At 40.0% G+C, this 12,110-nt stretch overlaps 1 long non-coding RNA gene across 2 annotated transcripts; it reads left to right on the top strand.

Moving 5' to 3' along the window:
• Positions 1 to 6,132: 6,132 nt before the first annotated feature.
• Positions 6,133 to 11,499, top strand: LOC123160103 (uncharacterized). 2 transcript variants are annotated; one of them, XR_006479999.1, is made up of 6 exons: positions 6,133 to 6,260; positions 7,443 to 7,865; positions 7,999 to 8,058; positions 8,182 to 8,258; positions 8,728 to 10,233; positions 10,328 to 11,499. It is a non-coding gene; the product is annotated as an uncharacterized lncRNA (long non-coding RNA). The 2 variants fall into 2 exon arrangements; XR_006479998.1 differs by having other exon boundaries at positions 8,728 to 11,499.
• Positions 11,500 to 12,110: the final 611 nt, after the last annotated feature.

The following is a 12,110-nucleotide window of genomic DNA, read 5'->3' as shown; positions in this document are numbered from 1 at the left end:
CCCACTGTAACACATATGGTGGCACACTGACTTAGGCTTAATACAAGTGCCCAAAATGTTTAAAATTGGAGGATGGTGCAGCCCACGTTTCCGATATTTTGACCGTGTGTGGTTCAGTTGTTGTTCACTTCGGAGGGTTGTGTAGCACACACGAACGTTAGTAAGCACGACCGGGAGGCGTGCAACGTTAATTGCGAGTTGACTCCTTCAAGCGTTAAATTTTCTTCACGTATTAGCATTGCCCCTAGTATTTTTCTTCACTACGTTAAATAAAGAGTTCCGTTTCATGCACAATTTAAAATGATTTTTATGGAGATAAAAATAAAACCACTCCGTCTATATACTTTGCAGCCTCGGCGCTTGTTTGCTAGGGTTTGCTCTCTTCACACTCTCTCACCACTATATATATACACGCTGGAGCCTCAATCCTTGTAGTTTCTCTCTTCATACTCTCTCACCCTCTCCAGATCTAAACAATACTTCGTTGGTCTCTCTCTCTCTCTCCCCTCGCTGCTGGTCAAAGAGCTAGCAGGATCCGTCCACCGGGAAGGGAAGGAGGCTTAAAGCTGTCGCCGTCGGCGAGGGAGGGAATCCACTACCAGTGCAGTTGTTCGCTTTCACCCAACAACAATGCGGGAGGGCCTCTGACCCCTTCTTCCTCGCAGCCGTACATATTGTGGGCAGATCAGCCTCCGGCTGCCCACTAAGCCACACCCTGATAACCTTATGGTATAATTTAAATACTTATTTCACATGCATTGCTCTAGCTGCATGTGGGCTTTTTCCGCTTCTGCACTTGAATCTAGGTGTTGGATCAAAGAGGGAAAGTAGTGGGGAAAGTTGTATAGCATGAATCTAGGACGTGGTTCAAAGAGGAAAGGAAGGGGGAAAGTAGTACAGACTGGCTATCCAGCACCTACGTTGGTCGAAAAGGGAAAACAATAACAAACACAGTACACACATCTGTAAAGAACCAATCTTTCTGTTGGTGGGGGACAAGGCTATAGATTTTGAGCAGGACTATATTTGGTACCCTCACCTAGGGAAAGGTGTCTAAAGATAACAAACCTGGGACCAACACAAATATGCTCCTTGGTTGTTTGTTCTTTGTTGCAACAGACTGTGCATCACCCCTTTATACATCGGTAGATGCATATGGTGCTACTGCGTCCACTATCCCGTACAACTCTTTAGCTGTTGTTAATCTAATAATGCCTCTCAAAAATTGAATCAATGCCACAGTTAAAAGCAAATTACATTTTTAACGATTTTTATTGTTAATATAATCTCTCTTTTAATACGAATCAATGCCACTGTTTGAGAAATGCTACTGTCTTGCTTTCTTTCCCATTTAAATAAGTTAGATGCTTCTTTTTGTGGGCTTCCGTGTCATCCACCATTATTGACCAGTAGTTGTTTCCTTTGCACCTCCGTGTAAACAAGATTATCTATTTCACCTCGTTGCTATTGCGACCTTTTGTTGCACTTCATAAAACACTTTTGTTTTAAGAGTGTTTTGTGCAGTTCAACCAAAATGTCACACTGACAATGTTGCTTGATTGATTGATCTTAGTGGAACTGCAAAAGAGGAGATCTAACTTCCTATTCGTGTTGGAAAATTTGTTTCAGATCTTCTTCTTGTGAGTTGTTTGAATTCCGCATCATGAGAGGTTAGTACTAGACTTCTTTCACATGATTGTGTAGTGCGCTTTCATATGTTGTCCTACTTATATGGTAATGTTGCTTGATTTTAGTGAACTTCACAAATGGAGACAAGACTTCCAATCTGTACATGCACCGTAATATCACATTGAGGTAAGATATTGATATTTCTGTAACATCCCAATATTCAATTTGGATGTTATACATAGGTCATTCATATGCATATCATATTTTATTGCATTTGGTTGTGATCCAAGAAATCTTAAGCAACTCAAGGACCCAAGGAGAGTTAGAGGTTTCATAAATTTTCATTTTTGAATTTATTTCAAATTTGAAAAGTGGATCAATTTGATTTCAACAAATTCTTTCCAATAATTAGAAAATAAAAATAAATGAGATAAGATAAAATGCCTTCTTCAAACAGAGTAGAAATATTGGAAAAGAAATTTTGAAGTCAAATTATTTTATTTGAGTTTTATTTGGTATTTTATTCGTTTGAGATTAGATAAAAACATGCATTTTTAAAAATTGTATTTAGTCCAGAAAAATGTTCACTTTGTCCCAAATATTAGGTAGGGATGGTGAAAATTGTTTCTGGAATTTTAGGACCTTTATGTTTAGGATTTTCTTCGCGGTGCCGTTTAAAAAAAAGTTCACTGGGCCGGCCCAGCCGAGCCAGGCCAGGCCCAGCTCCCGCATCGCTCGCCGCCGACCCCGGGAAGGAGTCCCAGCCGCCGCCACGTTGGAGTCCGGTCGGACTCGGACTCCCGCCGCTGCCCCGTGTTGCCCCTCGCCCAAGCAGTCCCCTTCCCCTCTTTATAAGACAAGCCGCCCCCTCCTCTCCATAAGCCGCCGCCGGCTCGAGCCCCACCTCCGCAGCTGCGTCGCCGCCGCACTTGCGCCCCGCCGCCGCCGCCTGCTGCTGCTGTTGCGTCGCGCCGCCGCCGCTGCCGCTGCTGCCTCGCCACGCCGCGGCTCGCCGTCGCCAACTCCCGCCGCCGCGCCGGAAGCCACCGTCGACCGCTGAACCCCCGTCGACCGAACATGGTTAACCGGTAAAAACCTATCTGGTTCCTGGTTTTTTTGGTTTAGATTAGATCAGTTAAAAAGATGACGTTCACCCGTTAGTTTCTTTTAACAAATGATTTCGTTCGTTAGGTTCTGTTAGCGGACGTTCGTCCGATAGATTTTTCCTTTTAGTTTAACTAGTGGAGTGACCCGCGCATTTGCGCGGCTAGAATTTTACATTTTTATATTCTGAATTAGATTCACGACATTTTCTACATATTTTTTTTACTATTTTTCCTGCAGTGTTGTTTTAAATTTGAAAAGAAAATCTACACAGTTATTTACATGAATCTATTTTTATTTTTGCTCAAGGTCATAAGCATATAAGAGTTTCTTGGCTTGGTGGTCAAGGCTATGTAGTGTGTTTCAATTATAAAGGTGAGTGATATATTTTTGAGAATGTCATTACATGTTATATCATCATGCGGCATTGGTGTTTACAAATTTAGTGCTAATTCTGGTTTACACACCTTGACACGGTTTATCCATTATTTGTGAAGACATGATTATATAGTCCCTTTAGATTTAATATACTTTTAGATATAACCTAATATGGAAAAACCATCTTCTAGTTTAAAAAAGAAGTCCATATAAATTTGTGACTTCATGACACATGATGTAGTTTTCCCATATTTACTCTTCTCACTCGATATGCATGATGAAGAGAAATGTATTTGTTGAGATAAGATGACTTAGAGCATATTGTATGTACCACAAAATTATGAGGTTCATACTAATCTCCTAATTTTTTTATTCTATATTGTTCAGACTTACCTTATAATCTTCTCTTCCTTTATCAACCATATTAGAGTTGCTTTTCCTCGGTAATTGCAATATCGATGTCAAATATGTTGATCTTTGGTTATTAGTTTCTTGTGCCACTTGCTCATCTAAGGCAATGTAACTATCGGTGTATGTTCAAAAAATGTTAAAACATCTTCCCTAACACTCTTGTCATATGTTGATCTTCTGAATGATCCTCCCATTTATTGCAAATGAAAATTAATTTCCTCAATTACTCTAAATTTTACGTGACTTATTTGGTTCATCAAAAACTTAGTTATTTATTGACTTCATATTGAATTTCTATGATTTTTTGCTAAATATGTGAATACATTTATATTGTATTTTTACTCATGTAATAGGATGTTTTCTTATAACTCACCTAATACATGTGTTATCTTAGTCTACGGCTTTAAGTTTTTGTTTGCTGGACGTCGTCACCTGTGTATTGTATCGGACATTGCTAAGTTGCAGGCATATATGATGTGTTGTGTAGATATTTTTTTTCCATGGGGTGGTTATATCCTTACAGGTGTCAGTCTGTTTATTGGTTGGCCTTTGCCAGTAAAAAAAAAAAACTGCTGCTAGGCTTTGCATGTCTACATGCATGTTTACCATCCCAGTTCACACCCGTAGAATTTTTGCTTCGCGACACTTATCCATCCCATTACACGTGATACATGTCCTAGAATGATTTCGTGTAGTTATTTTCCAGTCAGATGAGGCTTGTACGTTCGACCTCCGCGCGTATTGTTGCGTGTATTTTTTAAATCTTTTAATCTGGGCCATTACAATTAATATATTCTTAGCATATGTTTTTTTTTGCGAATATATTTTTAGCATATGTGTTTTCATATAGGACTGATTATGGCAAGAAGAAGTTTATATACATAACAAACTGCTATATTTCAAATGTAATTTTCTGCCTGACTCAAATCACTTAGAAATAGTATTTTACTTTTGTTGTCGTGCATCAAAATTAGGTATAGATTTAATCACTTGGAATTTGAGTTGATAGCACGCACGGACAATTTTTTCTTCTACTTCAGTAAATTTATAACTACTTTTTGTGACATTATAATTTTATTAATCTTGCGAGTCAAAAAGACCCAAATTATTTGGCATTATGTATGTGCTCTGTACAAAGTAAATACTCCCTCCGTCCGGAAATACTTGTCATCAAAATGGATAAAAGGGGATGTATCTAGATGTATTTTAGTTCTAGATACATCTTTTTTTATCCGTTTTGATGACAAGTATTTTCGAACAGAGGGAGTACTGATTAATGACTGATATGTCATTGAAACAGACGTATACTGTGCTACACACAGCTGTGTTTCTCATCATGTACTATCAATTAATTAACTATTGAGGCCCAGTCACATCGGTTTAGAAAAAGCACAAAAAGTTAGGAGAAGTCGGTGCTAATACCAGCCTCCCAGCTGGACTCTACTACCTTGTGTTGTTGGCCCATTAAACCCATTAACAGTCACTACAAGGACGACCTCTCGTGCGTGCCACGTTGAAAGCATTGGTTGGGCAGGAAAAAAAGATGGGTAAAAAAAAGGGAAAGAACGAAAAACCTGTCGAGCGAAACCTTCCGCCTCAAGCGCCTCCTTCTCCCCCATGCCCTATGCCTCGCGCGCCTCCTCCTCCCGCTCCAGCGCCGCCGCTACCCTCGGCCGCCTCCCTCTATACAGTGGTGTCGCCTCTCCTCCCCTATACGTGCGCCGCCGCCCCTCCGCCCCCTCCTACCTGTCGTCGTCTCGCCGCTGCAGCCGTCCCCAAGTTGAGAAAGCTATCAAGGCTAGGGTTCACCGGAAAGGAAGAAAAAATTCCCCATTCCCTCCGGCATCTCTTACGCCCCGCTGCCGGCCTACTCTTCCTCTCAGAAGTGTCGTCTTCATCCTCGACGCAGAAGGATAGCACGGACTGCAGAGATGCCCTGCCGCCGTGCTCCTTTTCGCCGATCCCCTTCCACCAGATTCGATGATGAGGGGAGGTCCAATAGGTCCATGGTGGGGATGGAGCAACGAGCCCGGAGACCCAGGCGGCGGATGCCTCATAGGTAGAGGAGAGGTTGACAATACGGACAAGGAGCAACGGTGTCATATGGATCTGCAGGGAGGCGGCTTCGAGGGATGGCTGGTGTCAATTTGAGTTTCTGTCAATCCTTCTCTCTCTCTCTCTCTGCCCATATGTGCAAAGATCGCACCGTTTCATAGTGTGTGCATGTTTGATTTCATTCTCACTGTTCCATAAATGGTTTTCCCCTATCATTTTTGTTTACATGATGATAGGTTATGCAATTTTGGAGTTAACAAATCTGCTTAGTTATCTATATATCGGTTAGTCCCTGTCATTGCTGATTGTTTTGAGTCATTAATACTCATTTTTGTGCAAACTGATAATTAGTTTTGTACTGCAGATTTGTGTTGATATGCCCTACATATCGAGTTCATCGTCCAAGCAACTTCTGCGAAAAGTAAGAAAAAGGCAAGTACTCCCGATGATGGCATGTATTATTCTTTTGGTTAACAAGTTCGTGCATGGTTAATTATTAATTCATTCATAATTGGTAATCTTGAATGTATTATAGGCTTTCAACAATTACAGTTAGGGCAGTCTGCTAATTGTATCAGCAACATATACTGCACCATGGACCACCGGGTCAAGAACTCCAGCTTGGAAAAGTACCTTTACCATGCTCTATGCAATGGCAGCTACCCAAATGCTAAGAATAACAGGTAATACCTCTCTCTGGCATTGAATTTATTCAGAAGTGTTCGGCTATAATAATTATCATTGTTTGCTTGCTAAACAAATATGATAATGCTCCTTTATTAGTACAAATTTTGGTGCATTCATACATGCATTAGATGCGGATAGTAGTATACTAAAGCAAATTTTCATACTAACTACGAGGTTCACTGTGACAAGAGATCAAGTATTCACACTCTGCCATTTTGTTTGCTAGATAGATGCACTTGAATGTCTTTCTTCCATGACTCTTAACTATGCCACTCTATCCACTCTGGAACCACACAAAACGGTAATACTTGATGAATATATAGGTTCCTAGGTCTCATATGCCATCTGTTGCTTGACACCGCACCTGTTCTAACTAGCATCACAAAATCCTTCAAGTTCTCATGTAATCTAGAACATCCCTCTTTATACAGATTTACATAACTCTGATTCACAATATAAAATTGTACCTCTTAATTTAAGAATCATTCACCCTCACCAGCGTGTTGATGAATTGACAAGATGACTAGCTCTCTAGATTTTTCACTTTCCTTTATATATTACAAATTTAAATCTGTCGGTCCTAATGTCCTATTGATTAGAAGAAATGATACAAAATTACTGATACAGTTCATTGGTGATATTACTTCATTTTCATAACTGACACAGTTAGAATGCGCAGAGCTACTCTGTTGCTTTCCATTTTGTGCGTGATATTGCAGCATGTTAATTTGGATCTCCAAGACACAGATTCTCTCTTTCCTTCTCTGCAATATCTAATTTCGAGTGTGTTGCTTTTCCTTTTCCATTGCCTAATTGGAGTGATATTGTAGCATTTTATTGCAATGCCACTGTAGGGAGTAAACTTGCAGTGTGGTACATGAGAGCATGTATATAATGATTGGTAAGATCAAGCTTTTTACCAATTTATACTGATTTAAACTTGTTGATATGGCAATAGGGTGTCCAGTGTACATGATTGTCAATTAAATTTTTATATAAACTTCTTCCAATTTGTTCCACTATGGATATGGACCTTTTTTCTATGAACTCCCTTTTATACCTTGATCTGTTTTTGTTCGTGGTGCAACTTAAGACCATCCTGACATATTGGCTTATATTGTCATTTTTCTGAAAGCCACATGATCAGGTCTTAGGGTATAGCTTTTTCATAATTTCAGATTAGCTATCCCAGTCTCAAAATTTATAGATTGGGTGGATCGTGTGCGGGTACATCAACAAGAAGTTCAGGAATAATTACAGGGTGACGATCCTAGATCCCCCTACCTTGGACTCGAGCAAGGAGCAGATGCTCCTCCAACCTCGCACCGCCGACCTCACCGTCCCAAGCAGGGGTGGCGTGCCTCGTCCTCGTCTTCCACTCAGCACAGATAGAGATGGCGACGGCGGCGGCTGGATCTGGCTAAGTGGCCAGTGAGGATGATGGCTTCAGCCCCCAGTCAAAGTCAACCGGCTACTTCCATTGGGTGTCGCCATGTTCTTCCTCACGCTTCGCCGACCGGCGGCGAGAAAGAGGACATCATGAGGCTCGAGGAGGTTGCCATCACCACCGGCGAAGAGGACGAGGACCTCCTACTCGATATGTAAGCCGTCGTTACTTCTGTTGATCTGACCGGATCGGATCCTGCTTGTTAGTATCCGTATGTTTTCATGCATGGATTTCACTTTGGTTCATAAAAAAGTGATGTACTAAATTTTACTTTCAACATATATCAGGACAACTCAGCCGTGAACTTTAAAAGAGCAAACAAGGTTCTGGTATTGGAGTCTGGGCTGGTAATTTCTGATTATTTTCACTTGAATGTGTAAAGTTTTGTTTAATCCATTTTCCTTTTGTTACTTGTGTTTGCACGTCTCTTAACTTGACAAACATTTGACACCTGAAGCCTTCCTGTGTAGGTGGGAAAGTGATTCAAGAAATTTATATAGTGTTACCTGAATGCACAAGAGTTGCTGCCGGGACTCCATTAGTACAGGTACAGGGCTTGTTAATATGCCATGCTAATGCAATTTAACGTATGACACACTGACCAGCCATAATATTTAATTAGATAATGTGTTGTGCAATGTTTGACATTCTTGTCTGCAGTTCATGGCAATAATTTCAGTACTTGAGATTCCATAATCAATAATCCATAGTAGTCTTTTGGTCTGCTTAGTTGTCAATTATACAGTTGGAAAAAACAATTGCATATTTATTACTCTTCCCAGGTGTGTCTAGAGATCTAATGCTTCCACACTGCAGACGTCTCTGCTAAATGGTTTGTTCGATCGCATGGGATGTGCTAATGGAGATGGCGAGGAAGACAAGTAGAGATGTGTGATGGTAAGGGGTTAACTAAATTAATCATGCAACATTTGTTTGCTATGTGATCTGGGAATTATATCTTACAGATTGCCTTTGGTCTCCCTTTTGATTAGTACTCTTGTCATCTACATGGATAGATTCTTCTGTCCTAAATCACATGGAAGGTTGCGATCACTGTACGGGCACCTAAATTACTCCTTCTGCTTGACTATAGGAGATTTATACGCGTTGCTCAAGTATGTCATGAGGTAATTTACTATCTTCAATGGTTCCCAATTACTATGAATGGTAATTTTTTGAATGTATGTTGTTGTGCTCTCATAACTGGGATCATCCATCTGATGCTCATGTTGATCTCGTAGTGTAGTCTAGGTTTATGTATTTGGTAAATATTATTTTCCCATGAATTTTCTGTACTAGATAAGAAAGGTTAGTTTGCAATACGAGGCCATTTGCTATTTTAAGGGGATCTCTGTACTGGATAAGCAAATTATGTATGTACCATTTTTGTATAGCCATTTCTTCCTTTTGACTATTGTGTTTAGACTTTGGACTTCCAAATTAGATCTATGGTCTACAACATTAAGTTCAGAAGCAAGTTCTGTACTGTCATTTTTTCTATAGATCTCTCTTGTCTCGTATATTGGAGTGGGCAACTTTGCAATCACTCATGGATAAATGAAGCTGTCAAGCACTTGTGCTTTTGCTTTTGTGAATCCATTTACTTCTTCGTAACAACACACTTCTACAGTGTTTTGTGACATAAACATTTAGACAACTAGACGTGATGTGTTGTGAACTCGTGACTGCTAGCCCTTTTTTGATTATTTTTTGTTTTCCATTTTGGGTACATAAAAAGTCAATAGTTTTTAGCACAAGGTTTATTTTATTTTATTTTATTTACCAGGTTAGCAAAGAAGGGGAGCCTTGGCGCAGTGGTAAAGCTGCTGCCTTGTGACCATGAGGTCACGGGTTCAAGTCCTGGAAACAGCCTCTTACAGAAATGTAGGGAAAGGCTGCGTACAATAGACCCAAAGTGGTCGGACCCTTCCCCAGACCCTGCGCAAGCGGGAGCTACATGCACTGGGGCTTCCCCCTTTTTTTATTTACTAGGTTAGCAAAGGACTTGAGTATGCATGAAAGTATATGCACCATGATTTATTCAGATGTTTGACACTCGACAGTATCCGAGATGCCGCAGCAAGGTCTGGTGTAGTGTTTTATAATGTTGTTATTTCTTCAGTTTGCAAAAAATGGGAAACTGATCGTGCCATTGATTTATTTTTCCCACATGGTGTTGATTATTTCATAATTCATCATTTTTATTAACATATTCATGTGAAGTGTAATCTTGAATGTTGGAGACTATACCATCTGAAATGTCCTTTATTAATAACTGTTGGAGCGTATATCCTTTGTTAGAGTGAGTACGAAAAACTGAACCAAAGAGGGAATGTAATGTTGTCAGCGAGGATGGGATTCTTATGCCTCAGGTTTCCCTTTGTATCATTGAGACTTGAGAGTAGATTGTAGGGTAATACATTCTACATGCATGTGTGTTGCAGTTGTAGCAAGTTAGACAAGGTACCCCGCTAATGCCGAGAGTATGGAGCCGACGAAGGCTATCAACAAGAAGCTTCAGCGTGTGTGCACGTAGATGAATTTCTCGTTTTTGGAATAGCCATATTGAATAAGTAGTCTAATTGACTTCCTTGTTGTTTGTTTATTGATATGCAGAGGAGAATGGTCTAACCTATAGCCCAGATCAGGTTCTAGCGTCCAATGGAGCTAAGTAGTGCATTACACAAGCTATGCTTGATCTTTTCTCACATGGTGATGTGGCAAAGTTATCATCCTTGTACATTGATTTTTAGGACAAATACTTTTCATACTAGCTTAGACAATACCATGAAAATAGCAGCACCAAGTGGTTATCATGTACTCCTTTTGTTGTCCCCAGTTCTTTAAAGTTAGCAGATTGCTTCTAAATGTATTGTAGCACATTTGGTTGTGATGATGCAGGTCTACAAACAGTTCTGAACATAAGCACTAGAAAATATTTTTGTTGCGATGACCATATAAGCAAATAATGTGTATCTCCATTGCTCATGTTTGATATTCATTCCTAATAATATGCTTGTGTTATTGCTTGGTACATATTGCAGTTTTAGTTATTTGTTTAATATTTTTGAATCATTGACCCGCCTTTCTCATCATTCTACCTAGAGTATGGTGATGTACAAAGCTCTTGATATATGTAGTGTGGTTGATTAAGAAATGCACCAAAAAGTGAGTGCAACTTATATTAAGTTATACTCACGAGTCTTGATGTTGATTGAATTGAAACTTTAAAATGATTATAATTGATATTTGAAAGTGTTACCCAAGGGTAGTTGCATTCTGATGCTTTACATCCTCTGGATGTCTTTTTCCTGAATTTATGGTACCTACACAAACATATCCTTTTATCTAGCATTACACTGCCCTTTACTTCTCATTCACTTTCTGTATGATGCACTGCTTTCGGGTTATGGAGACATATCCCAAGGAATGCATCCATCCACATGATGTCGCATTACCAATCAAACTTGCGGATGGTGATGTCTCCCTCATTTCCCGCCTCATTGAAAGAACTGCCAAGAAGGCCATCATCACAACAAATTGGCCAGAGCTTCGTTGTGACACCAACATCAAAGAAGGTGACATTTGCCTTCTACTTCAGAAACCAGGCAAGGCATTCCATGTAGGTTCCTACCGGTCTCTCTTAGACCTGTTACATATGCTTCATCGAGCGACTGTGGCTCTACTTTTGGACGCCGTTGCCTGAGTTTTGAACCATCTTACTGTATCTATAAAGGATCGTATTGTGAACCATTCATCATATTTGCAATTAATATAAGATATCTATATTTTCTTCGCATGCAACTGATGTCTTGTTGATCCCTTTTTGCTCCTGCATTATTTCCAGTTACGAACTTGCATGTACCAATACTTTCACACTACTGTAACTTTAGTCTGACAGAATAACGTCACTTGGTACAGACAAGAATGTGGAAGGGGCGCCACCTATCTGGCACCGCAGAGCTTCCGCTCAGGTGGCGCACCAAGGTGCGCCCCAAGCACTAGTGACAATGTTGTATCGCTTTGGACTCCCTTTTTCAAATCTTTCCGGACTCTAGCTTGGGTTAGTCGATGACAATGGTATTTTGTATTTTCTTTCCAAATCGATGCAACGTTGTATCAGTTTCTGAATCTTGGCCGTCAATTTTTATTGTTAGAGGTGGCTTATTTTTCTTCCGGCTTATAGACGTGACAGTCCAATATGTTTCTACACACATATTTATATGTCACGTAAATTTTTTAAAATATAACCGTTATTTTTCTGATCTAACGATGCAAATAATATTAGCGTATGTGGATAAATGTGATGGCTTGTTTGCCTCTTGTTTTAATTATATAATAGATTTTCGGCTAGGGAACTATCCGCGAACAGTTTTCTTGCAATTTAGCCCCTGATCTT

The sequence above is a fragment of the Triticum aestivum genome, chromosome 7B (assembly GCF_018294505.1).
Source record: "Triticum aestivum cultivar Chinese Spring chromosome 7B, IWGSC CS RefSeq v2.1, whole genome shotgun sequence".
Taxonomy (NCBI): Eukaryota; Viridiplantae; Streptophyta; class Magnoliopsida; order Poales; family Poaceae; genus Triticum; species Triticum aestivum.
The sequence above is the reverse complement of the archived record's forward strand: the minus strand, read 5'-3'. Positions and strand labels throughout refer to the sequence as shown.